The 27182-nt window shown below is 38.2% G+C and overlaps 1 long non-coding RNA gene across 6 annotated transcripts in view; it reads left to right on the top strand.

Annotated features, from left to right (window-relative positions):
• Window positions 1-16996, top strand: part of LOC129486335 (uncharacterized) — a 106250-nt gene extending 89254 nt beyond the window's left edge. For 2 of the 6 annotated variants that reach the window (XR_010120356.1, XR_010120352.1), the window contains 5 exons: window positions 804-1877; window positions 2204-2258; window positions 9575-9659; window positions 12785-13167; window positions 14790-16996. This is a non-coding gene — a long non-coding RNA (uncharacterized lncRNA). The remainder of the gene's footprint in view (window positions 1-803; window positions 1878-2203; window positions 2259-9574; window positions 9660-12784; window positions 13168-14789) is intronic. The other 4 variants (XR_010120353.1, XR_010120355.1, XR_010120354.1 and 1 more) reach the window with 4 other exon arrangements.
• The last annotated feature ends 10186 nt before the right edge of the window (window positions 16997-27182 follow it).

The raw sequence follows: 27182 nt of genomic DNA, 5'->3' as shown, positions 1-27182 counted from the left end.
CCATTCTCCTGCCTCAGCCTCCCGAGTAGCTGGGACTACAGGCGCCTGCCACCTCGCCCGGCTAATTTTTTGTATTTTTAGTAGAGACGGGGTTTCACCGTGTTAGCCAGGATGGTCTCGATCTCCTGACCTCGTGATCCGCCCGCCTCGGCCTCCCAAAGTGCTGGGATTACAGGCGTGAGCCACCGCGCCTGGCCCAAGGTTTTCAACAAAAGTAAAGTTTGCTAAAAGTTAACAGTGTAAAATGTATTATCCTAACTTCTAATCTTATGGAAATGAGACCCTATCAGTGCCCCTCAAAGCTCAAGTCCATCAGTGCAGGGCCATACAACTAATACCCCTACTTATAGGGTTAGGAATGGCTACTGCTACAGGAACCGGAATAGCCAGTTTATCTACTTCGTTATCCTACTACCACACACTCTCAAAGGATTTCTCAGACAGTTTGCAAGAAATAAAGAACCCTATCCTTACTCTACAATCCCAAATAGACTCTTTGGCAGCAGTGACTCTCCAAAACCACCAAGGCCTAGACCTCCTCACTGCTGAGAAAGGAGGATTCTTCACCTTGTTAGGGGAAGAGTGTTGTTTTTACACTAACCAGTCAGGGATAGTATGAGATGCTGCCTGGCATTTACAGGAACAGGCTTCTGAAATCAGATAATGCCTTTCAAACTCTTACACCAATGTCTGGGGTTGGACAACATGGCTTCTCACCTTCCTAGGTCCTGTGACAGCCATCTTGCTTTTATTTGCCTTTGGGCCCTGTATTTTTAACCTCCTTTCAAGTTTGTTTCCTCTAGGATTGATGCCATCAAGCTACAGATGGTCTTACAAATGGAACCCCAAATGAGCTCAACTAACAACTTCTACCAAGGACCCTTGGACCAACCCACTGGCCCTTTCAGTGGCATAACGAGTTCCCCTCTGGAGGATACTAGAACTGCGGGGCCCCTTCATAGCCCCTATCCCCCAGGAAGTAGCTAGAGCTGTCATCACCCAATTCCCAACAGCAGTTAGGGTGTCCTGTTTAGAGGGAGGATTGAGAGGTGAAGCTGGCTGGGCTTCTGGGTTGGGTGGGCACTTGGAGAACTTTCGTGTCTAGCTAAAGGATTGTAAATGCACCAATTAGCGCTCTGTGTCTAGCTAAAGGATTGTAAACACACCAATCAGCACTCTGTAAAAACGCACCAATCAGCACTGTGTAAAATGGGTCAATTAGCAAGCACTCTGTAAAATGGACCAATCAGCAAGATGTGGGCAGGGCCAAATAAGGGAATAAAAGCTGGCCACCTGAGCCAGCAGTGGCAACCTGCTAGGGTCCCATTCCACCCTGTGGGAAGCTTTATTCCTTTGCTCTTCACAAATCTTGCTGCTGCTCACTCTTTGGGTCCGCATTACCTTTATGAGCTGTAACACTCACTGCGAAGGTCTGCGGCTTCATTCCTGAAGTCAGTGAGACAAAGAACCCACCGGGAGGAACTAACAACTCCAGACACGCCACCTTTAAGAGATGTAACACTCACTGCGAAGGTCTGTGGCTTCACTCCTGAAGTCAGCGAGACCACGAATCCACCAGAAGGAAGAAACTCTGGACACATCTGAACATCTGAAGGAACAAACTCCAGACACACCATCTTTAAGAACTGTAACACTCACCATGAGGGTCCGTGGCTTCATTCGTGAGGTCCGCGAGATCAAGAACCCACTGGAAGGAACCAATTCTGGACACACTTTTGTGACACTACAGTCAGTAGAGAAATGTGTGAGATGATGGAAGGGGGAGACTGACTGGAAGATGAGGATGCCAATGCAGAAACCATACATGAGACACATTTTTCAAAAAGTTTGACTTTGAAGGGAAGAGGAAAAAAAAGGTATAACAGAGATGGTTATTACTTTTAGTTTTTATCTAAGTGAGGGTTTTCTTTTACTTGAAAACGACTGCAGCCTGTTTAAACAGGAAGGAATCTATGGAAATAGAATAGTCAAGGGCACAGGAAAGGGGCATGAATATAGTTGAATAGAGATTTCTGAGGAAGCCAGGCAGTGGTATCAGATTGATCTCAGAGGCAGGGAAAGACACCTCTTCTAGTTTAACAGGACAAAAGAAGCAAATTTGCCCATATGTTGTAATTGGGAAGTGAGATAATATTTGAATAAATTCCTGAGTGATGATGCCTCTTTTTTTTCTGTAAAATAGGAGATGATGCCATGGCTTAAGAGGAAGGAGTGTGGTGGAGAAGGAAGAACTTGCAGTGAGTGAAGGTGTTTTTAAAAGGTCACTGTGGGCTGGGCGCGGTGGCTCACGCCTGTAATCCCAGCACTTTGGGAGGCTGAGGCGGGCAGATCATGAGGTCAGGAGTTCCACACTAGACTGGCTAACGTGGTGAAACTCCGTCTCTACTAAAAATACAAAAATTACGCCAGGCACAGTGCCCATGCCTTTAATCCCAGCACTTTGGGAGGGTGAGGTGGGCGTATCGCGAGGTCAGGAGATGAAGACCATCCTGGCTAACACAGTGAAACCCTGTCTCTAGTAAAAATACAAAAATTAGCCAGGGGGATGGTGGCATGCACCTGTAGTCCCAGCTACTTGGGAGGCTGAGGCAGGAGAATCGCTTGAACTCAGGAGGCGGAGGTTGCAGTGAGTCAGGATCATGCCACTGCACTCCAGCCTGGGTAACAGAGCAAGATTCTGTCTCAAACAAAACAAAACAAAAAACCCCAACAATTAGTCAGGCGTGGTGGCGGGTGCCTGTATTCCCAGCTACTCAGGAGGCTGAGGCAGGAGAATCGCTTGAAAACGGAAGGCAGAGGTTGCAGTGAGCCGAGATCGGGCCACTGCACTCCAGACTGGGCGAAAGAGCGAAACTCCGTCTCAGAAAAAAAAAAGAAAATAAGCACAGTGCAGCAGCATGTGAGAGAAAACTGTCCGCAAACACACAGGATGGTAAGATAGAGCCAAAAACTCATTTATCCTAGAAATTATGAATTCGTAGTGAGAACAATCCATGAGAAATGGGCCAACTGTGAACCACATAAGGACTGGATCCATGTCTGTCCTGTTCAGCAAAACACCTTCCAAATCTACCAGGGAATCTTACACATGCTAGAAACTCTATAAATATTTTTGAATGAATAAATGCAATTTTTTCTGATAATAGCCTGATATGGAGATGAGATAGCAGAAAATTGGCATGATCTAGAAGATTTCTTTTCCCTTAAACCTGAGTGTTTTATGTTAGTGAATTCACTCCAATGTATTGCTAAAGGTGGTTGTATAAACCATTCTATTTGCAATCTCCTTTTTGTCCTTCTGTTCAAAGTGAGTAAAGAACAGCCTGTTTGAATCAGACATCAGATCATGATAGTTATGTGGGGAGAGGGCAGGCAGGGACTCAGTAAAGGGACCTGGTAGAGAAAGCAGAATCTACAGGTTTGAACATAACATTATGGCTCAGGGTCAGTCATTCTAGGAATTGGTCTCATGACAGATGTACCCAAAGCTGCATTTCAAGTCATGAGATTAAATTTTGGAGAAGAGATCTTGAGAGACATGAAAAGGATTCTCTAAAATCTGAATAAGATTCTAAGATGAAGAATATCAATACAGGGCAGCGTAGAAAATAATCTGAGCTTTAAGTAATAGGAGCCATTCAGATGGTGCCTTCAGACAAGTACTAGGTATTAGAAACTCAGGGATGAGCAGATAATCCAATTTCTGAGGGATTGTAGCATGAAGCAGGGACTCTAGATAAGAATGGGGCACCTAGGAACTTGATATTGTTTTATTCATCCATACACATGACTAAAATTTATTGAAAAATGTGTAAGGCACTGTGCAAGGCAAGGAAAAAAAGGTAGGCCATGGGAATTAATACCACAGCACAGTAATTAAATAATTGATATGTTAAGTTTAGAAATGGTTCAGCTGCAAGAATGACCCAGAGTTGATCTACTATGTTTCCTTGAGCAAGGAAACAAGCTTTTCTTAAAGGACTGTTTTCCAAACAGGCTTGGTTCTGTTTACCCAAATGACAAGATAGTTTCTGGTTAAATCTCACAGATAAATTTCTAACCCTCTGAAAAGAAAAATGTTTTGCAAAAAGACTTAAGTCATTCTAACAGTAAGAACAACCTTCCATATACATGACAGCCAAAACTTTATCACATGGGAAAAACATCTTCCCCCACCTAGTCTGCCAAATATTATTTACAAATTTCTTTATGATGGGTACAAATACCCCAAATCCCACCATCACTCTTTATTAGTATAGATGGGAACATAAGGGACGGTGGTGTGACTCAGTTCTTTAGGATCTTTGTTATTTTTATCAGTGAAAGGAGGGTAGGGGGTGCACTTAAAAAGAGTGTGTTTCTGAGAGAGGGAAGGGAATGTTACAAATAGATGAGTAAGTCAACAAAAGGAGAAGGATGTAGAATGCCTGCAAACAATCTGATTATTTTAAAAAGTCTACCTTTTAAGGGAGATAGAATCAAAATTCTTCAGTGGACTCTAGTTATCCTATGCTCTTTGAAATGATAACTATATTTTTGCATTATGCCAATGGTGTTTCTGCTCACAGATTCCAAATTCCCTGGTTAATATGCTGAAAACTTGTTTTGCTGAACATAAAACCCAATAAAATCATTGATTTCTACAATATTTGTATGGTGAAGCTCAATTCAATGAATTAATAAAATGAATAAATGATAAATGAATTGAAACATAATAAATTAATAAAACCTCCATATAATATGCCTTTTAATATATTCAGGAGGGAGTGTTTCAACTGTTAAATTGATTGCAGTTAAATGAATTAAAAAACAAAATAAATTTTAAAACGCTCCATTATTCATTAAAGTACTTTAGTGCCTCATTAATCTATTTTAGATCCCTCAGGCCCATAAGTGCCTATTGTCAAAAGCTGATAAAGTGTGAGGAATTGCTTTTCATACCCCGGAGTGAACTGAATACAGTAACCCTTCTCAAAGTGTAAAGATCAAGTCTGTTGGGTATAAAGCAAGTGTCTTTGAAGCTTGAAAAGTTTTTGAAGGGAATATTGGGAGGAGTTTTTTTTTCCATGTTTAGATAGTCACATTTTAAAAATTGTTATAAAAAAAGGAAATAAAAATAAACTTCTGGATTTTAAAGTATCCTATTTGTCCCCTTTCCAAAGCACTCTTTTTTTTTTTTTTTTTTTTTTTGAGACGGAGTCTCGCTCTGTCGCCCAGGCTGGAGTGCAGTGGCGCAATCTCGGCTCACTGCAAGCTCCGCCTCCTGGGTTCACGCCATTCTCCTGCCTCAGCCTCTCCAAGTAGCTGGGATTACAGGCACCCGCCACCACGCCCGGCTAATTTTTTGTATTTTTAGTAGAGACGGGGTTTCACCATGGTCTCGATCTCCTGACCTCGTGATCCGCCCGCCTTGGCCTCCCAAAGTGCTGGGATTACAAGCGTGAGCCACCGCGCCTGGCCCAAAGCACTCTTAAGATGAGACACATCAGTGCGCCAACCTAAAAGACTTCCTGATTTAAAACGCAGTTGCAACTTTTTCTTTTTTTTTTTTTTCAAAGGTGTCATTCTTTCTAGTGGCTTAATCTCTGTTCCTGTTAGTCACTTGCATCTTCTTTCCCAAGTCTCGGCTTCCAGAGGTAAATTCCCAGTGACTTTCTGCTGAGTCTTCTCCTGTTCTGCTGAGTCTTATTGACAAGATCAAGTCATCCCAAGCTGGCTGGCTCTCTTCAGAGCAATCTGCTCATCAATGTCCTCCAAAACCTACTCCCTGGCCTCTTTTTTTTTTTTTTTTGCCTTGATATTTCCAAGATGCCAAGGGAGGTGTGAGAGCCTCAGCACCAGGAAGTGGTCAACTCGCAGGTTGTAAAGAGTTTAACAACAACAGTACAGGTTTGAAAAAGGGAAGTTTATTAGAAAGGAGGAACAATGCAAAAGGGTACAGTGGAGCGCTTCAGTGAGAGGACTGAGCACCGTGGTGGATTTTCCTTAGGGGTATTTATGGACCTTAAGGCAGGAGCTTAGGATTTTAAAATGAGTTTTAGCATGACATTCCAGAGAAGTATAGAAATTTTACTTACGTATAAAAGTTGAAAGAGACCTGGAACCAGATGTGACCAGGTGGTCTTTGTTCCCTTCTAAATTCCTCAGATAAGAAGTTTTGCCTCCAGATGGTGTTTGATGGTCACCAGGTGATTTCTGCTCTCCTCACAAGGGTTCTATGAGTCATGAAACAAGCTTTGTTTGTTATTTTATAAATTCTATATATGAAGCATTGGGTTTGTCTCACTGACTTTAGTATCCTACTGGCAGAACCCACTCTAGCTTTATTTAATGAATGCATTACACACTTATAATTTATATAACATTTAAAGTCTCCTGATGTATACTTAAAAACCTATAATGAAATACATAAAAAATGACATTGCTTAGTGATGTCTGTTATTGAGTTTTTTTTTTTTTTTTTTTTGAGACAGTCTTGCTCTGCCACCCAGGCTGGAGTGCAGTGGTGTGATCTCAGCAACCTCCACCTCCCTGGCTCAAGCAATTCTCATGCCTCAGCCTCCTGAATAGCTGGGATTACAGGCACCCACCATCATGCCCAGCTAATTTTTGTATGTTTAGTAGAGAGGAGTTTCCACCACATTGGCCAGGCCACTCTTTAAGTCCTGGCCTCAAGTGATCTGCCTGCCTCAGCCTCCCAAAGTGCTGGGATTACAGTTGTGAGCCACCGTGCCTGGCTGATAGTTGATATTTTATATGAAACTTGTTTTTGTCTTTCTACAAGCTTGTAGATTTTTCCCCTCCCAATTTTTTTCTCCAAATTTTTCAAAATTTTACAATAATGTGGGTTGGTAATGATGTTTTAATCCATTATGTTGGATATTTTGTGGGGCCTTTTAATTGGAAATTTTCAGTTCTGAGACATTTCCTTGAAATAGTTCTTGAAAAACTGCCAGAACGACCTCTGCTTTGTTTTTTCTTTTCTTTCTGGAAATCTTGTTTTTAAGGTATGGGAACCCCTGGACTAGTCCTCCAATTTTGTTGCACTTTTTTTTTTTCAACTCTTTATCATTTTGTTCTACATTTTGGGATATTTCTTCAGCTTTATCTTCCACTGAATTTTTTATTACTTCCTATTCTGTTTTTAATTTTGAGAACTCTCTCCTCAACATAGTGTTCCTGGCAAAAAAAAAAAAAAAAAAAAAAAAAAAAAAAAAAAAAAGAGGACTTTCTTTTGGTCCTCTTTTTTTTACAAGTGTGTACCACCACGTTGGCTAATTTTTGTATATTTAGTAGAGACAGGGTTTCACCATGTTGGCCAGGCTGGTCTCGAGCTCCTAGTTCAAGCTATCCACCCACCTCAGCCTCCCAAAGTGCTGGAATTACAGGTGTGAGCCACCACACTCGGCCTATTATTGACTCAAATATCATAAGTTTCTACATGATAAAGTTTTCTTATAATCTCATATTATGGTCTGCTTTGTTTTATTAGAGAGCACTAATTTGACAACCACTTGTTTTCTTTTTCTTTTTTTCTTGTCTTGGATGTAAGAACTTGAGCTAAAGTTTTGTGATTCATCGCATCACATTCTTTTTCATTGCTTTTATTTTTCTGAGTTTAACGTTCTCTCTCTCTCCCACCTGACTTGATTCTTATCTTTCACTTTTCTTCAGAAATTCTTTTAAATTTGTGTCTCTTTATTTTAAGCTGATTAAAATTCTTTCTTCAAATAGGTTGTTCATATTGGGTATGGAGGTTTCTGCATATGAAACTTCTCTAGAATTCAACTTGGAAATTAAATAATATACTGTGCAGTTTTGAAAAATTCAATTCTAATGTGCTTATTTAATCAATCATCCATCTGTCCATGTATACATTTGTTGTGGGAAGTCAGGGACCCTGAATGGAGGGACTGGCTAGAGCCACGGCAGAGGAACATAAATTGTGAATATTTCATGGTCATTTTTCAGTTCCCAAATAATACTTTTATAATTTCTTATGCCGGTCTTTACTTTGATCTCTTAATCCTGTTATCTTTCATAAGCTGAGGATGTATGTCACCTCAGGACCACTATGATAATTGTGTTAACTGTAAAAATTGATTGTAAAATGTGTGTTTGAACAATATGAAATGAGTGCACCTTGAAAAAGAACAGAATAACAGCGATTTTTAGGGAACAAGGGAAGACAACCATATGGTCTGACTGCCTGTGGGGTTGGGCAAAAAGAGCCATATTTTTCATCTTGCAGAGATCCTATAAATGGATGTGCAAGTAGGAGAGATATCGCTAAATTCTTTTCCTAGCAAGGAATATTAATATTAATACCCTGGGAAAGGAATGCATTCCTGGGGGGAGGTCTATAAATGACCGCTTTGGGAATGTCTGTCTTATGTGGTTGAGGTAAGGACTGAGTTACGCCCTAGCCTCCTGCAGTACCCTCAGGCCTACTAGGGTGGGGAAGAACTCCACCCTGGTAAATCTGTGGTCAGACCGGTTCTTTGCTCTTGAACCCTGTTTTCCGTTGTTTAAGATGTTGTAATACATGCACCGCTGAACATAGACCCTTATCAGTAGTTCTGCTTTTGCCCTTTGCCCTGTGATCTTTGTTGGACCCTTATCAGTAGTTCTGCTTTTGCCCTTTGTCCTGTTCCCTCAGAAGCATGTGATCTTTGTTAGACCCTTATTAGTAGTTCTGCTTTTTGCCCTTTGAAGCATGTGATCTTTGTACCTACTCCCTGTTCTTTCACCCCTTCCCCTTTTGAAACCCTTAATAAAAACTTGCTGGTCTGAGACTCAGGTGGGTGTCACGGTGCTACCGACATGTGATGTCACCCCTGGTGGCCCAGCTGTAAAATTCCTCTCTTGGTACTGTCTCTCTTTATTTCTCAGCTGGCTGACACTTATGGAAAATAGAAAGAACCTAGGTTGAAATATTGAGGGTGGGTTCCCCCAATATACCTTTCTTGATTTCCTGAAGGATATAAAGTGGTTATCAGAAAATACGCAAAACAAGAAACACAGTGTTTTGCAAACTATATTTTAAGATATTAATAAATATCATGACAAAACTGTTCCATGTTCAAATTTGTCTGGAATTTTTGGGCTTAAAATTCAATAAAAGTGATTTTTGTGGATGATGTGGGGGTATAGTTATTATGCAATATTTCCCCAAAACCTTTTAAAGGGAATTTTTTTCATAAGGGATCTATTCATATATATATAAAAGTAGTGTTAATGGAAACCCAGCTAGAGAAATGCCTAACTGGTTACATATAAATAAAATCAGTAGCAGGAAAAAACAAAATGGAGTAAATTATACTAGAACAGGGGAAAAAAAAAGCACTCTGAAGTTTCATATGGTTGAGGTGTAAATTTGCTTCTGACCTTCTTGGAGGTCAAAGCAAAAGAGAAACATGGTTTACTACATAATTCTTACTATACAGGAAGGAAAGATAATACATTGTTTTCTTGGGGGCAGCCACACTGCTACTGAATTACGACAAATATGTTTCATCTGGATCTTACCAGGTCTTTGGGTCTTTTTTTGTAGTTGTCATAATGTCAACGTGCACATATGGAACAGGAGAATATGCTGGGTGAGTTCTACTGGAACCAGTTTCTGTCAGTTATTGGAGGTGAGGTCTAGTGAAACAGCTCAAGTGTGGAGGAGCACATGGGAAAGAGGCAGAGTTTGAAAATCAGGGAGGTCCAGAAAAGTTAACAGAGAATCTCACATAACCATGCTTTTGCCATGCTCTTCTTAGGGCTCAGTTTTAAAACAAAGTCATCAGAGTCAAAAACAAATGTTTATCTGTCTATGTATCTATGTATCTTTGTATCTATCTATCTATCTATCTATCTATCTATCTATCCATTCATCCATCTGTCTTGTATTTATTCATCTATCTAATCGTTGATTTAACGGATGTTACATCTTTTTTAAGGTGTCATTTAAATTTTTTAAAATTAAAGTGGGATTTATTTTTTGCATGCATGCAGGTGTATGTGATATGTATTTCACTGAAAAAGGAACACTTAAATAAAACTGTGACCCAGTCACTAAGTTGACAGAATTATCCATTTGTCCAGAATGTGGGAGTCAGAATATTTTCTCATAGAAAAGGTAGCTTTCAAAACAAATCACTTTATGAAACTTGTCAACTTTCTAAAAATACTGGGTTAACCAATCCTAATTTTTTTCATCAGTCATGGAACTTTACCACTAGTTCAGTAGTTTATTGATGATATTGTGGAAAGATAATTATGTGCTATATTTCTTTCTGTCATGAAAATAAATAATCCCTCATTTATCATCCTTCATGAATTATAGCACAGAAGTACAAATGAAAACTTCAAAAATTAAAGCAAATGTTTAATATTAAGAAATATTAGACTAGGATGGGTTTTAGCCCAGCCATACCATCAACTTATAATGATTGTGTGAATTTAAGTAATGAATGTCTCAGGGTGTCACTTTCCATATTTGTAAAATGGAAAAATATTAGTATTTAGCTTACAAGGTTGTGGTGAGGACTACATAAGACAACACAAGAATATTATGGGATCCTGGCACATAATAATTCATAATTTTAGGTATTATTATGATAATGGTCAGGGTTTTTTTTTTTTCCTGATGGAGTCCCACTCTGTTGCCCAGGCTGGAGTGCAGTGGCGCCATCTTGGCTAACTGCAAGCTCCGCCTCCCAGATTCACGCCATTCTCCTGCCTCAGCCTCCTGAGTATTTGGGACTACAGGTGCCCGCTACAACGCCTGGCTAATTGTTTTGTATTTTTAGTAGAGACGGGGTTTCACTGTGTTAGTCAAGATGGTCTCGACCTCCTGACCTCGTGATCTGCCTGCCTTGGCCTCCCAAAGTGCTGGGATTACAGGTGTGAGCCACTGTGCCCGGCCGGTCAGGTATTTTATGATGAAACATAGACTCATTAATGATGGTAGCACTGTTTTATTTTTTTTTTAATGGAGTGGGGAGAAGTTTTTATTTGCAAATGCTAGATATAAGACTGAAGGAGCCTTCTTAAGGTAGGAAGAAGGGAGAAATGTTGTAAAGGGCTTTAGCAAGGGTGTCCAGCTGGAGTTCAGCTAATTTCAGAAAGAGTAGATTAAGAATGATTCTCAGGGAGGGAAGAATTGTTAAAGATGAGCAGCCACTGTTGGACAATTTGTATTTTACCAAGAGCAATGAAGAGGAACAGTGAGGAGTCAAGTCATGTGCAAGAGGGAGTGGAGAGGAACAGCAGGAGTGAGTGGGGGCACTGTTGCAAGGGCTGCACTGTCAGGTGCTCTTTCTTTCAATGTCTCTCACACTTATACTGCTGTCTCTTGATATTTTTCTCTTTATGTTTATATTTTATCTCCTTAGTTATATTTTATTGTTAATTGGTATGTAACAATTATATGTATTTAGGGGTACAAAGTGATACATTGATGCATATAAACAATGTGTAATAATCAAATCAGGGTAATTAGCATCTCTATCACCTCAAACATCATTTCTTTGTGTTGGGAATATTCAAAATCTCTTTTCCACTGTAATTTCATAGTGAGAAAAAAACCCTCTCCTCCAGGTATTTGAAAATATACCATAGGCTGGGCACGGTGGCTCATGCCTGTAATCCCAGCACTTTGGGAGGCCAGGGTGGGAGGATCACCTGAGGTCGGGGGTTCAAGACCAGCCTGGGCAACATGGTGAAACCCCGTCTCTACTAAAAATACAAAAATTAGCTGGGCGTGGTGATGCGTGCCTGTAATCTCAGCTATTAGGGAGGCTGAGACAGGAGAATAGCTTGAGCCCGGGAGGCGGAGGTTGCAGTGAGCCAAGATTGCACCACTGCACTCCATGCTGGGTGACAGAGCAAGATTATGTCTCAAAAAAAAAAAAAGAAAAAAGAAAAAAAAGAAAATATACAATAAACTATTGTTGACTATAGCCATCCTCCAGTACTACAGAAAACTAGAACCCATTCCTCCTGTCCAGCTGTGATTTTGTATTCATTAACCAACCTCTCTCTTTCCTCTCCCTCCTACCCTAGAGTAGAGAGTTCTACTCACTAATTCTGTGGGTGCAAACTTTTAGCTCCCACCAATGAATGAGAACATGTGATATTCATTTTTCTGTGCCTGATATTTCACTTAACACAATGTCCTCCAGGTTCATTCACGTTGCTGCAAAGGATAGGATTTTATTCTTTTTTATGGTTGAATAATATTTCATTGTGTATATATAACACATTTTCTTTATCCCACTCATCTGTTGATAATAGGTTGATTCCATATCTTGGCTACTGTGAATAATGCTGCAATAAACATGAAAATGCAGATATGTCTTAGATGCACTGATTTCCTTTCCTTTGCTTAAATATCCATAGTGGAATTGTTGGATCACATGGTAGTTGTATTTTTAATTTTTTGAGGAAACTCCGTACTGTTTTCCTTAATGGCTGTACTAATTTATAGTCCTACCAACAGTGTTTAAGAGTGCCCTTTTCTCTGCCTTTTTGCCATCATTTGTGACTTTTTTCTTTTTTATAATAACCATTCCAACTGGGGTGAGATGATATATCATTGTGGTTTTGATTTCTATTTCCCAGATAATTAATGACATTGAACTTTTTTTTTTAATATACTTGTTGGCCATTTGTATGTCTTTGGTACTAAGCTGTTTTTGTGTTACTACAAAGAAATACCTGAGACTGGATAATTTATAAAGAAAAGAGGTTTAATTGGCTCACAGTTTTGCAGGCTGTACAAGCATGGCTCCAGTATCTGCTTCTGGTGAGGGTCTCAGGAAGCTTCCAATCATGGCAGAAAGCAAAGGAAGAGCAGGTGATGTCACATGGCAAGAGTGAGATCAAGAGACAGAGAGAGCTATAGTGATAGTACTGGCATTGGATAAACATTCCCATTCCAAAAGGGAGAAATCAGCCCATAGAAAGGGGCCACAGGCCTCAAGCAAGTCTGAAACCCAGCAGTGCAGTCATTAAATCTTAAACCTCCAAAATAATCTTCTCTGACTCCATATCCCATATCCTTGGCACACTGATGTAAGAGTTGGACTCCCAAGGCCATGGAGAGCTCCGCCTTTGTGGTTTTGCAGAGTGGATCCCCCATGGCTGCTCTCACAGGTAAGAGTTGAATGCCTGCAGCTTTTCCATGCTGAGGATACAAGCTGCTAGTGGCTCTAACATTCTGGGTCTGGAGGGAGGTGACCCCCTTCCCATAGCTCCACTAGGCAGTGCCTTGGTGGGGACCCTGCACAGGAGCTCCAGCCCCACATCTTCCCTTGGCATTATGCTAGTAGAGTTTCTCTGTGGGGCTCCACCCCTGCAGCAGGCTTCTCCCTATGCACCCGGGTTTTCTGATAGATCCTCTGAAATTTAGGTAGAAGCCACCAGGCCTCCTTCCCACTTGTATTCTGAGCATCTACCACACTTAACACCACATGGAAACTGCCAAAACTTATGGCTTGCACACTCTAGAGCTGTAATCTGCACTTTACCTGGACTCCTTTGAGCTGAGGCTGAAGCCAGAAGAGCTAGGACGAGAGGAGCAATGTCCCAAGGCTGTGCAGGGCAGCAGGCCCTTGGGGTTGGCTCCTGAAACCATTATTTCTTCCTAGGCCTGTGGGCCCATGGTGGAAGGAGAGGCCTGGAAGTTCTCTAAAATTCCTTTGAGGCCTTTTTTGCATTGTCTTGGATTAGCACTTGCCTACCTTTTAGTCATGATAATCCCTTTAGCAAATGGTTGCTCTGCAGTCCTCTTGAAATCTTTCACTGAAAATGGGCTTTCCTTTTCTACCACCTGGCCAGGCTATGCTCTGCTTCCTTTTTAATTATACGTTCCAATTCTAAGTCATTTATTTGCTCCCACTTAAAATTATAGGTTGTTTGAAGCAGCTATGCCACTTCTTGAAGATTTTGCTTCTTAGAGATTTCTTCTAAGTCATTACCTTAAGTAATTGCTCTAAAGTTCAAACTTCCATAAGGCCCTAGAACATGGAAACAAGGCAACCAAGTTCTCTGTTAGGGAGTAACAATTGTGACCTTTACTCCAGTTTCCAATAAGTTCTTTATTTCCATCTGAGACCTTATTAGCCTGATCTTCACAGTTCATATCTATCAACATTTTGATCACAACTATTTAATCAGTTTCTAAGGAGTTTCAAACTTCCCCTCATGTTTCTGTGTTCTTTTGAGCCCTCTGAACACTTTTAATCCCTGCCTATTACCCGGTTCCAAATCTGCTTCCACATGTTTTTTTAATTTTATTTTTTATTTTTTTGAGATGGAATCATGCTTTGTCGCCCGGGTTGGAGTGCAGTGGTGTGATCTTGGCTCACTGCAATCTCCTCTTTCTGGATTCAAGTGATTCTTCTGCCTCAGCCTCCCAAGTAGCTGGGACTACAAGTGCGCGCCACCATGCCTGGCTAATTTTTGTATTTTTGGTAGAGTCGGGGTTTCACCATATTGACCAGGCTGGTCTCGAACTCTTGACCTCATGATCCACCTGCCTCGGCCTCCCAAAGTGCTGGAATTACAGGCATGAGCCACTGTGCCCAGCTGCTTCCACATTTTTAGGCATCTTTATGGCAATGCCTCTCTCCTCACTATGAATTTTCTATATTAGGCCCTTTTTTCATTAGTATAAAAGAATACCTGAAATGAAGTAATTTATAAAGAAATTAGGTTTTTAAAATTAATTAATTTTATTTCTTGTTTTCTTTCTTTCTTTTTTTTTTTTTTTGTAGAGATGGAGTCTCTCTGTTGTCCAGGCTTGTCTGGAACCCTTGGGCTCAAACAATCCTCCTGCCTTGGCCTTCCAAAATTTGGGATTACAGGCATGAGCCACCACACCCAGCCAGGAAAGAGGTTGAATTGGATCATGGTTCTGCAGGCTGTATAAGTACAGCTGCAGCATCTGCTTCTTGTGAGAGTCTCAGGAAGCTTCCAATCATGGAGGAAGGCAAAGGGAAAGCAAGCAATGTCACATGGCAAGAGTGAGAGCAAAAGAAGGAGAGAAGTGGGAAGTCTTCAACTTTTAAACAACCGGATCTCACGTGAACTGATGGAGAACTCTGCTATTACCAAGGGGATGGTGCGAAGCCATTCATGAGGGATTAGCTCCTGTGATCCAATAATCTCCCACCAGGCCCCAGCTATAACGTTGAGGATTACGTTTCAACATGAGATTTGGAGAGGACAAACATTGAAACTATACTATCTTCTTTTGAGAAATGTCTATTTAGATCCTTTTTCCATTTTCTAATTGGATTTTTTTTTTGCTGTTTAATTTTTTGAGTTCCTTGTATATGCTGAATATTAGTCCTTTGTCTGATGAATAATTTGCAAATAACTTCTCCCATTGTATAGGTTGTCTCTTCACTATGTTAATTTTTTTCTTTGCTATGCAGAAACTTTTTTAGTTTGAAATAATCTCACTTGTCTACTTTTGCTTTTGTTGCCTGTTTTTTTGAGGTTTAAGCTCTAAAACCTTTTTCTAGACAAATTTCCTGATGCATTTCCCCTGTGCTTTTTTTTCTATTAACTGTATAGTTTTGGGTCTTACATTTAACTCTTTAACCCATTTTGAGTTGATTTATTGTATGGGGAGAGATAGGAGTCTAGTTTAGTTCTTCTTAGATATCAAATTTCCCAGAATCATTTATTGAAGAGATTGTTCTTTCTCCAACATACGTTCTTGGAGTGGTTGTCTAAAATCAGTTGACCATAAATACTTGGATTTATTTCTGAGTTTTGTATTTTGTTCCATTGGTCCACGTATTGTTTTTTAGGATCTTTAAAAAATTTCTATGAAGAATGTCATTGGTATTTTCATAAGAATTGCATTGAATCTGTAGATGGCTTGGGACAGTATTGTCATTTTTACAATATGAGTTTTTCGAATTTATGAACATCTTTCTCTTTGTGTCTTTTTAAATTTCTTTCATCAGTGTTTTGTAGTTTTCATAGTAGACATCTTTCACCTTGTTGGTTAAATATATTCTTAGGTATTTTATTTTTTTGTAGCTATTGTAAATGAATTACTTTCTTGATTTCTTTTTCAGCTAGTTTGTTATTGGTGTATGTAAATACTACAAATTTTTGTGTGTTAATTTTGTGTCCTGCAACTTTATTGAATTCATTTATCAAATCTAAGAGGTTTTTTGTTGGAGTTTTTAAGTTTTTCTATATATATATAAGATTATATTGTCTGCAAAGAGGGACAATTTGATGATTTTACAATTTGGATGCACTTTATTTATTTATTTTTGAGATGAAGTTTTGCTCTTATTTCCCAGGCTGGAGTGCAATGGTGCAATCTCGATTCACTGCAAGCCTTGCCTCCTGGGTTCAAGCCATTCTCCTGCCTCAGTCTCCCTAGTAGCTGGGATTACAGGCGCCTGCCACCACGCCCAGCTAATTTTTTGTATTTTTAGTACAGACAGAGTTTCACTCTATTGGCCAGGCTGGTCTTGAACTCCTGACCTCAGCTGATCCACCTGCCTCAGCCTCCCAAAATGCTGGGATTACAGACGTGAGCCACCGCGCCCAGCCCACTTTATTTTTTCTCTTGGCTAATTGCTCTGGCTAGGACTTCCAATACTGTGTTGAATAAGAATGGTGAAACTGGGCATCCTTCTGTTCTACCTCTTAGAGGAATGGCTTCCAACTTTTCCCCATTCAGTATAATGTTAGCTATGGGTTTGTCATATATGGCCTTTATTATACTGGAGGATGTTTCTGCTATACCTAATTTATTGAGAGTTTTTGTTATAAAGGGATGTTGAATTTTATCACATGATTTGTCTGCATCTAGTGAGATGATCATATGGTTTTGTCTTTCATTCTGTTAATGTGATGTACCATGTTTATTGATTGTATATGTTATGATTTGTGTATGGAACCATCTTTGCTTCCCTGAAATAAATCCCATTTGCTCATGGTGTATACCCTTCCTGATGTGCTATTGAATTTGTTTTGCTAGTAGTTTGTTGGGGATTTTTGCATTTGTGTTCATCAGGAATATTGGCCTATAGTCTTCTTTTTTTGTTATGTTCTTCTTGGGTTTTGATATCAGGATAATGCTTGTCATGAAGAATGAGTTAGGAAGACTTCCCTCCCTTCATTTTTTTCAAATAGTTTGAGGAGAATTGGTGTTCATTTTTCTTTATGTATTTGATAAAATTCAGTAGTGAAGCCACCTGGTCCTAGGCTTTTCTTTATTGAGAGACTATATTACTGATTCAATTTTGTTGTTTGCTATTGTTCTGTTCAGATTTTCTATTTCTTCATGATTCAATCCTGGCAGGTTGTATATGTCCAGAAAGTTACCCATTTCTTCTAGGTTTTCCAATTTGTTGTCTCATAGGTGTTTGTAATAGTCCTCATGATCCTTGTATTTCTGTGGTAAGAGTTGTAACATCTCCTTTTTAATTTCTGATTTTATTTATTTGGGTTTTCTTTCTTTTTTTCATAGTTTAGCTAATGATCTTTTGATTTTATCTTTTCAAAAAGCCAAGTTTTTGTTTTGCCAATCTTCTTTTTTTAGTCTCTATTTTGTTTAGCTCTGCTCTGATCTTTATTATTTTCTTGTACTAATTTTGATTTGATTTGTTCTTGCCTTTTTAGTTCCTTTAGGTATATCATTAGGTTGTTTATTTTAAATCTTTTAAATTTTTTTGGTGTAGGAATTTTTGCTGTAAACTTTCCTCTTAGTACTCCTTTGCTTTGTTTCATAGGTTTTAATATGTTGTGTTTTCATCCAGCAAGTCCGTATCTTTTAATTGTGGAATTTAAGTCATTTACATTCAAATATATATTTTTTATTTTCTTCTTAATTACTTCTTTCACCCAGTGGTCATTCAGGAGCATATTGTTTTATTTCTATGTATTTGTACAGTTTCCAAAGCTACTGTTGTTATTATTTTTTAGTTTTATTTCATTGTGGTCTGAAAAGGTACTTGATATAACTTCAATTTTTAAAAATTTATTGAGACTTGTTTTGTTGTCTAACATATGATCCATCCTGGAGAATGTTCCATATGCTGATGAGAAGAATATATATTCTGCAGGTATTGGATAATGTGTCCTATAAATGTCTTTTAGGTTCATTTGGTCTATAGTATACTTTGCCTGTGTGGTTTCTTTGTTGATTTTCTGTCTAAATAATCTGTCCAATGCTGAGAAAGGGGTTCTCAACTATTATTGTACGAGGGCCTATAGTTGGATTTTTTTCCTTTAGCTCGAATAATATTTGCTTTATATATCTGAGTTCTTCAGGGTTGGGTGAATACGTATTTATAATTGTTATAGCCTTTTGCTGACTTGATCCTTTTTATCATTATGTAATGAACTTTTTTGTCAGTTTAAACATTTTTTTGTTTTAAAGTCTATGCTGTGTGATGCAAGCAATAGCTACTCCTGCTCACTTTCAGTTTCCATTTTTGTGGAGTATCTTTTTTCATCCCTTCACTTTCAGTCTATGTGTCTTTATAGGTGAAGTGAGTTTTTGAAGGCAGCATATATTTGGGTCTTGCTTTTAAAATTCTTTCAGCAAGTCTATATATTTTAATTGTGGAATTTAAACTGCTTACATTCAAAGTTGTTATGGATGGGTTAGGACTTACTCCTATGATTTTGTTAATTATTTTCTGGTGATTTTATATATTCTTTGTTCCTTTCCTTATCTCTTATTGTTTATCTTTGTTGTTGGACAGTTTTCTGAAGTTATAACATTTGATTGTTTTCTCTTTCTCATTTGTGTATCTGCTGTATCAGTGAATTTTATACTTTCATGTGTTTTTATGATGGTAGTTATAGTTCTTTTGCTTCCAGATGTGAGACTCCCTTAAGCATTTATTGTAGGACTCATTTATATGTGAATTCCCTCAGTTTTTGCCTGTCTGGGAAACTTTATTTCTCCTTCATTTTTGAACGATGACTTTGTTGGGTATAGTATTCTTGGCTTATAGTTTTTTTTTTTCTCTTTCATCACTTTGAATATATCATCCTACTCACTCCTTGTCTGTAAGGTTACTGCTGAGAAATCTGCTGTCTGCCTGATGAGGATTTCTTTATATGTGACTTGACACTTTTACTGGTTTTGGAATTCTCTTTTTGTTTTTGACTTTTGACAACTTGACCAAAATATGCTTTGGGAAGGACTTTTTGGGTTGAGTCTGTTTGGGAATCTTTGAGCTTCCTGAATGTGGATGTCCATATCTCTCTCTAGACCTGGGAAACTCTCAGCTCTTATTTCATTAAATAGGTCTTTTAAGAAATGCCTTTTCTCATTTCTTCTCCTTCTGTAATTTCCATAATGCATTTTTTGTTTGTTTGTTTAATGGTGTCCCATATGTTCCATAGGCTTTATTTATTTATTTATTTATTTATTTTTTGCTTGACTGGCTTATTTCAAAAGACTTGTCTTCAAGTTCAGAAATTCTTTTTTCTGCTTGATCTAGTGTATCACTGAAGCTCCCAATTCTATTTTTTATTTCACTTGTTGAATTATTCAATTTTAAGACTTCAGTTTTTTAAAAATGATATCTATCTCTATTGAATTTCTCAGTCAGAGGAATTGTTTTCCTGATCTTATTGAATTGTGTATATATGTTATCTTGTATCTCCCTGAGATTTCTTAAGTCATTATTTAAATTTCCCTTTTAGGCATGTCACTGGAAAATCATTGTGTTTTTTTAAAGGTGTCACGTTTCCTTGCCCTTTCATACTTTTTGTGTTGTCCCTTTATATCTGCACATTTGATGTAATTGTCACTTCCTCCAGTTTATGAAGTAGCTTTAATAGGGAAAGACTTTTTTCTGTAGATATGTCCTGTGTAGTTTCAGTTGGGTAGGCTGCTTTGGCTTTGACTCTTGGAGGGTAGAGTAGTGTATTTTCCATTTGGTTTCTTTGGCTGTAATCAATGTCAGTGGTGATTACAAGTACCTCCATGACCTAGGCTGCAGTTATTTTTGGAAGTTGTGGAATAGCTTTTCTGGGTGCTGCAATGACAAGCAGGCCAGTTCTTGGCTCTGTTGAGGGGTGCACATGGGTGTGTGGCACTTTGTTCTGTAGGGAATTGGGTCACTGGTGGAGATGGCAGTCGCTGGGTGGGCCAGACTTCAGGCCAATGGGGGGCATGCACAAGTGTCCGCGTGTAGGACAACTTTGCTATGGAGGAGGAAGGGTTACTAGTGGTGGCAGTGGGACCCAGTCTGATAGGTCTCAGGTTCTGGGAAGCGTACATATCGGCTCCCTCTTTCCTGGGGCCTGTCTTCCCACTGTGCTGGACTGCTTGCACCCTGATGGGGCATTGTATAGGCTTGGGTGCTGTAATCATGACCACACTGCTGGGTTCCGCTGTTTTCTTGTTGCTTCAGCCTCAGGATGGATGTGGTAGGATGTTGGTGAGTCCTCAGGTATGTGGAGATGCGGGGGCTATTGGGCCCCAGGGCAGGATGCACTCTGATGGTGGCTCCACTCTCAAGGTGGTGATGTTCTGTGGCAACCTGAATAACTGAGTGTGTGTATGGAGGGGGAGTGTAAATTCCCTCTCCAGAATAATGCAGTCAGATGGACTCTAGGAAGCTCCCTATACTGGGCTTAGGACTAGCTAGGGCTATGGGGGCTAGGATACCAGGCATCTGTGGTGGAAATGCAGACTACTAAGGATCTCCTGTTTACCCTTTTCTTGGGGTGGGGAGTCTGTCTTGACCCCAAGATGATCCTGGCCCATATGGTTTACTTCCTTCTTTATGCTGCCATTCTGAGTCTCTGTGCTGCAGAAGGTCTTTGACACTTCTTTGTTGAATTTCTGTGTTCTCCCCTAGATATTCCATTTGATGTGTTGTCATGTTTGTTTTTTGATCTTTGTTGGGGGGCAAGTGTTGAGCACCTTTAGTCATCCATCTTGATGATTGTAGCACTGTTTTTCAGATTGTATAAACAGCAGACTATTTGTTTGTACCCGAATGAGTCAAGGTAAGATCAATTCTCCTCCTTAATTATTATTTTGAGGAACAGTTGGTTATTGTAAAATAGCAGAATATGTATCTACGTGAAAATAGCTTATTTTTAAAAGGCCCTCTATCCTTAGATCTGACAGCACCAGAGGATATCGGAATTCAGCACTGAAATTCCAAAGTCAACTGTGTTCCTACGATTTATCTAGTGAAGATTTGGGGTTTCTCAGATATTATAGTTTCATTTTTCTTGTATCAAATTCGACGAAGAATGTTCTCCTAATCTTATCAGCTGCTTTTAGAACTCATATGAGAATTTTGGAGAGTATTTATTAATTGAATTGAGGAAAAGGTAGCAGTTTTTGCATAGTACATAGAAAATGTTAAAAATAAAAGGAACATTGAGAAAGGAAAGAAACACTATCTGTTGTGGCTTCAGTGCATTTTACCGTGAACATTTACAAGAACCTGGTTGTCGCATAAAGTAACCTTACTCTGTGTGATTTCTTTTTAGCAGACGTGAGAGACATTCATGGTAGAATGAATCCCTCAAGAAGAAATCATGTTAAATAATTTATTAGTGCAATTATTTTCATTGCCAATGGCTTATAAATGAAAAAAAGTCAATAAATTCATTTTATTTCAAGAAAAGATTATAAAACAGAATGTCATGGTCATGTAGTGTTTGAAGATTGTTTATCCAGAGCATGAAGGACTGACCAGCTCCAAGTTAATATTGTTTCTGGGGTTCAGTGAGCATAAATTCTATAGAGCACAATAATTGATGAAAGGCATTTTAGCATATTGTATATGTGATTGTATTTTCACCAATATCAGCACCATCTGTGTAGTTGGCATCTCAGAGTCTCAGAAAGAAATGTTATGCTACAGTTTTTAGTTACTACAAAGTTTTTTGAAAGTCCCCACAAAATAATTAGTAACTTTCATTAATTGATGTATTTACTGATTGATAATTTCTAAATTAAAGCTGAGTAAAAATAAAAAACCCCAACAAAGTGATAAGAAACCAATTCTTTATGAAATCATGTTAATAATTACCCTGACTGTGAGCAAACATTGTGCATATATGTTCACAATAAGACATTTTACAGCTTCTTATTTGTTCTGTAGAATATTATTAAAAGTAATAGTTAATCAACAATTTTTTAATGTTAGCATTTGATTAAGAGCAGGAATGATTAGTGCTATTGTTTCATAGAGACTCAGACATATCATTTAGGAAAGCCTAATTTACCTGACTTCATTGATCTTTTCCTTTCTTTTAAAAATTTTAAATGGAATCTCAAGTGAATAAATTAGTAAATTTATCATTTTCTCTACAATACTGTCATAAGGACAGTTTGATAAAATATCTCATTATAGTCAATGATATGAAATATGAGCTCCATCAGCATATTTTCATCAAATGCAGCTACAGAAATTAGTTTGCTATTATCAAGGACTGTGGAATGCAAAAATAAAATTAAGCATGCTACTATATTTGTTAAAATTGGGGATTGACCCAAGTGAATTAAAAAAAAATCTTTTAGTGACAAGAATATCAAGAAAACCAAAGGAATCATCAAAAATTAATTGACAAGTGACAATCCTAGTCATATAATGAATATGTTTGAGATAAGTTGTCATCCCTTTCAAACGTAGCCTTCAGGTCTACCTTTTTTAGGCCATGGTTCTTAAATGTAATTAATATATTTTTTTTTTGAGATGGAGTTTCGCTCTTGTTTCCCAGGCTGGAGTACAATGGCGCGATCTCAGCTTACTGCAACCTCTGCCTCCCGGGTTCAAGTGCTTCTCCTGCCTCAGCTGCCTGAGTAGCTGGGATTACAGGCATGTGCCACCACACCCGACTAATTTTTGTACTTTTAGTAGAGACGGGGTTTCTCTGTGTTGGTCAGGCTGGTCTTGAACTCCCAACCTCAGGTGATCCACCTGCCTCCATCTCCCAAAGTGCTGGGATTATAGGTGTAAGCTGCTGTGCCCGGCCTAAAATGTAATTTTAAAATCTTCTTTTGGTAAAGAAAATGAAAGCCTATACATAATAGGATTAGTTGTTATTTATAATGGTTGTTTATGTGAATTAAGCAATTGGCAGTACCTATTGCATCTAGATTTTGAGGCTTCTTTCTTAAAGGAGACATTTAAAAAGGGGAGGAAGTAATGGAGAAGTAGTGTTCATTTTGACTGGTACGTACTTGGAATATGGTAAAAGTACGTACATCTAGTATGACTGATGATTGCTAACAGCACATTTTATATCTATAAATATCTATGACAGTTACGTATTGCTACAAAGTAGCAGATTGTCAATCACCTTAGAACTTTGTGGCATACAATAATAAGCATATATTTAGCTCATGGGAATGTGGGTAGCTCCTGGAAATTGGGTGTTCTTGGCTGGGGTAGCTGGCTATGTTTATAAATTTCACATTCTCCTGGAGAATGAGCTTTCTAGCATGTTCTTATTGCAATGGTAGAGACACATGAGAAGAAGTGAAAACATGTAACAACTCTTAAGGTCTAAGCTCAGAGATAGTTCACAGTTGTTTTTGAAATATTGGTCAAAGCAAATTATGTGACCAAACCCAAAGTCAAGGAGTGGAGAAATACTGTACACTCTGAATGGGACAAAACGCAAAAATCACATGTCAAAATCACAGCATGGATATAGTGAGGGGGTGAAGAACTGGGGCTGGTGATGTGATTTACCACAACATCAATTCCTTTAAGGTAGTAGTCTTTTAAAACAAGCTGCTTTATTGAGGTATGATTGATGCACAAAAAGTTGTACATATTTTAATCTGTATAATTTGATGAGTTTGGAGATAAATATATACCCCTAAAACTATCACCGCAATCTATGCCATAGACCTCTTCATCACCTCCAAAAGTTTTCACCTGCTGCTTTCTTCCTCTCCTCCCCGTCTTCTTCCTCATCCTTCTTGGAATAACATTTAACATAAAATCTACCCTCGTAACCAATTTTTAAGTACATAAGACGATGTTTTTAAACTATAGGCACTATTGTACGGCAGATCTCTAGGAATTATTCATCTTGTATAATCAAAACTTCATCCCTTTGACTAATATCTCCCTGTTTCTCTCTCGCCCATCCCCTAGAAACCATCATTTCACTCTCTGCTTCTGTGAGTTTGACTGTTTTACAATCATTATATGGGTGATATTATGTAGTATTTGTTCTTTGTGACTGGTTTATTTCATTTAGCAAAATGCTTCTCCTCCATGTTCACCTATACTGTTACAAATGGCAGGATTTTCATCTTTTTAAAGGCTGAATAATATTTCATTGTATGTATATACTAAATTTTTATCCATTAATCTGTTGAAGGACTTTTGTTTTGCTTCAGTGCCTTGGCTATTGTGAATATTGTTGCAGTGGACATGAAAGTACAACTATATCTTCACGATTCTGATTTCAATTCTTTTGGAAATACACTCAGAAGTGGGCTTGCTGGATCATATGATAGTTCTATTTTTAGTATCTGAGGAAACTCCGTACTCTTTTCCATAGTGATGTCACCAACATACATTAGCATCAAAAGTATATAATGGTTCCCTTTGCTTCACATCCTTGCCAATGCTTCTTATCTTTTTAATTTTTTTAGTAATAGCCATCATAACAGGCATGAGGTGATATCTCATTGTGGTTTTGGTTTGCATTTTCCTGATGATTAGTGATGTTGAGCATGTTTTCATATACCTGTTGGCCATTAATTTGTATGTCTTTTTTGGAGAAATGTCTATTCAGTTCTTTTGATCATTTTATAATTGGGTTATTTATTTTCATGCTATTGAATTGCAAGATGAGTTAATCAGAAAACGCATCGAATCAATTCATCATGAAGACTAAGAAGATAAAAGGAGATAAAAAGTTGGTGTGTCTGTCCAGTTTTTTTCCACATAGTTGTAGAGTTGTACAGTTGTAACCTGTAATTTAAATTCCTGGTGTATCGTAACTATAAATCAATCAAGGGTAGAAACTAGAAAATAAAATATTTTTATAACATTTTGTGAAAAGCTTGAATATTTAGATAGGCTTACAAATAAAGTATATTTTTTATTATATCAAAAGGAAATTCACAGGCTGTTATTCGATTTAATTTTCCAACTTAGCCCCTCTAACCCAGTTCAAATGTACATGTGACAGATGAACTCTTGCAGAGAATAAATCATAAATAAAAGTGAAAATGAAAACATTTATAGAGATACTTTGTTATTTGGTGAGCAGGAAACCTGACATCTCATCTGAAATCCTGTCATATTTGAGTATAAAAAAGGTTACTCTATTTATTCTATATAAAAGCTAAGAAAGTAATGAGAGGAGAGCAGAAGAATGAATCAAAAGAGGGAAAAATAGTAAAGGACCTAAGAGAAGGGGACAGGCAATAGCAAATACAGAGTAAATATTAGAAGAGTCCTGACAATTACAAGGATTTAGGGATTATGTGCTGAAGTTTTCTGATAGCAGTGAAAGGGAAGTTAGTATTAAAAAGTCAGAAGATAGATATAAAAGTCAAAATGTAACTTAGATTTTAGTATTTTGTAACAGCAACTTTGTGTCCTTATAAAAGCATGTCAGCCAGGGGATAGCTCAGTAGACTGGAATATGGGGTATTTTATGAAAATGTAAGCTAAGCATCATTGGACGCTAATGTTTTTAGGTGGGGTTATTATGAAGACACATATAAACTTATGCAGTTGAACTGTGAAGAGGCTTTTTGTATGAAGTAAAGTGGCAATGTAAGTCATAACAAAATAGAAGAATGTAGCCTATACAATAGTGTAAAGTTGAATATATATAAGCAACAGAGTGATCATAATATTTGTCTATATCTCAGTATATCATCTATCTCCCTGGAAAGACAAAAGGTAGAAGTATAAGAATGTTGTGCTCAGTTTAACAGAAATGTAAAGGTCTGAATGTGACTTGAAAATTAAAAACAAAGGGAAATATTGGCAGATCTATAAAATATTGACTGATATGTATTATATGATTTAAAAAACTCAGAAAGAGTTGCTATAAGAATCTTTGTGAAATCAAAGGTCACTGAAGCAGTAGAGTGTTGGGTTTAGTAAAAGCATGAACTTAGAACACGAATAGAACTGGATTTAAATCTTAGGTTTGCTTCTTCTTACCTAGCATGAGTGACATTGGGCCAGTAATTCAAAGGTTTTGATTCTATTTTAGAGATAACTTCCCTCTAGGAGTTAGTCCTGGAATGAATAACGTGTTTATTTTTTACTTTATATTTTTTTTGAGAAGGAACCTTGCTCTGTTAGCCCAGGCAGAAGGGCAGTGGCATGATCTTGGCTCACTGCAACCTGTGCCTCCTGGGTTCAAGCAATTCTCCTGCCTCAGCCTCCTGAGTAGCTGAGATTACAGGTGTCCGCCACCATGCCTGGCTAATTTTTGTATTTTTACGAGAGATGGGGTTTCACCATGTTAACAGGCCAGGCTGGTCTTGAACTCCTGACCTCAGGTGATCTGCCCGCCTCGGCCTCCCAAAGTGCTGGGATTACAGGCGTGAGCCACCGCTCCCGGGTGAACAACATATTTTTAAAAAGATATTACTGTTGATATTACTGTTTCAATCGCTGCTAGAAGGGTTTTATTTTTATCACTACATGTAGAATTTAACTTGAGGAGGCACCTAATGAGATTGATGAGCTCCCTCATCTCTTAAATAGGGATAATAGTGTCTATTTCATAATCTTATTTTGAAAATAAAATGAGTGCTGTGTGTAATCAAAGCATGTAACCCAGTGCCTGGCTATAGAGTAAGATTTCAACAAATTATAATAATAATAATTATTATTATCGACCATTCAGCTAATATAAATAAACTAGGTTTAAAAATGTGCATTACTCATTATTAAAGGAATGATCAAAGTGAAAAGACTCCTGCATCTGGCTTATTGTTAATTAAAATGGTAAAAATTTTTTAGGAAGGCATGCTTATCAATCTGCTATATGCTTTTTCAAAAACTACCTTTGGGTTCCTAAGTCAGGTGTCACTTGAGAAGGTTACATACAACTGCTGTCAAAGAATCAGTACATAAAGAAATCATGAAAAAGTTCCATGGGTTTTTCTGTGTTCTCACTCCTGAGCACCACAGAGTCCTTGAATGGCAATCCAA

This window comes from Symphalangus syndactylus, chromosome 1 (assembly GCF_028878055.3).
Source record: "Symphalangus syndactylus isolate Jambi chromosome 1, NHGRI_mSymSyn1-v2.1_pri, whole genome shotgun sequence".
NCBI classification, from domain to species: Eukaryota; Metazoa; Chordata; class Mammalia; order Primates; family Hylobatidae; genus Symphalangus; species Symphalangus syndactylus.
This window is presented reverse-complemented; position numbering and strand designations above follow the sequence as displayed.